Source organism: Papaver somniferum, unplaced genomic scaffold (genome assembly GCF_003573695.1).
Source record: "Papaver somniferum cultivar HN1 unplaced genomic scaffold, ASM357369v1 unplaced-scaffold_27233, whole genome shotgun sequence".
NCBI classification, from domain to species: domain Eukaryota; kingdom Viridiplantae; phylum Streptophyta; class Magnoliopsida; order Ranunculales; family Papaveraceae; genus Papaver; species Papaver somniferum.
In genome coordinates this window covers 1-532 of record NW_020637968.1, presented here as the reverse complement: position 1 = coordinate 532, position 532 = coordinate 1, and the positions used below count along the sequence as shown (strand labels likewise).

The following is a 532-nucleotide window of genomic DNA, read 5'->3' as shown; positions in this document are numbered from 1 at the left end:
ACATTATGTAATAGTCACATTGTTTGTCCATAAAAACGAATAAAAGAAAAAGGAACGCTTATAAGAAGTTCATCTTTGCCTGACGTATACCTTGCAACTGTTGAAGGCTTAGTTTGGCTTTCTCTAACCAACAATTATATATGATGGCAAATGGCTTGGAAGAGAAAGGATGCAAAGCTTAGGATGGAGAGAATATGAAAAACTAAAAATGTAGTTAAAAATGTCAGAAGTGGGATTTGAACCCACGCCCTCTTTCGAAGACCAGAACTTGAGTCTGGCGCCTTAGACCACTCGGCCATCCTGACATCGGTGGACAAGATTCAGAAAACGGACTAGCTTACAAATACCATCTCCGAGTCACCAATTCTACACAGCAGTCCCCAAAGGATTATACCCGAGATATACCAATTTACAATTGCACCTGTCTCAACCCACGTTATATCGTTTGTAGTTTGCTATTAGTTCAGTTGCAAAATGTGAATGTGAAAGATATTTTGATGAAAGTTCAGCAAGAAAAAGCTGAATTAGTTCA

General features: G+C 38.5%; 1 non-coding gene across 1 annotated transcript; it reads right to left on the bottom strand.

The window, feature by feature from the left end:
- Positions 1-221: 221 nt before the first annotated feature.
- Positions 222-305, bottom strand: TRNAL-CAA. The gene has a single exon. It is a non-coding gene; the product is annotated as a tRNA-Leu (tRNA).
- Positions 306-532: the final 227 nt, after the last annotated feature.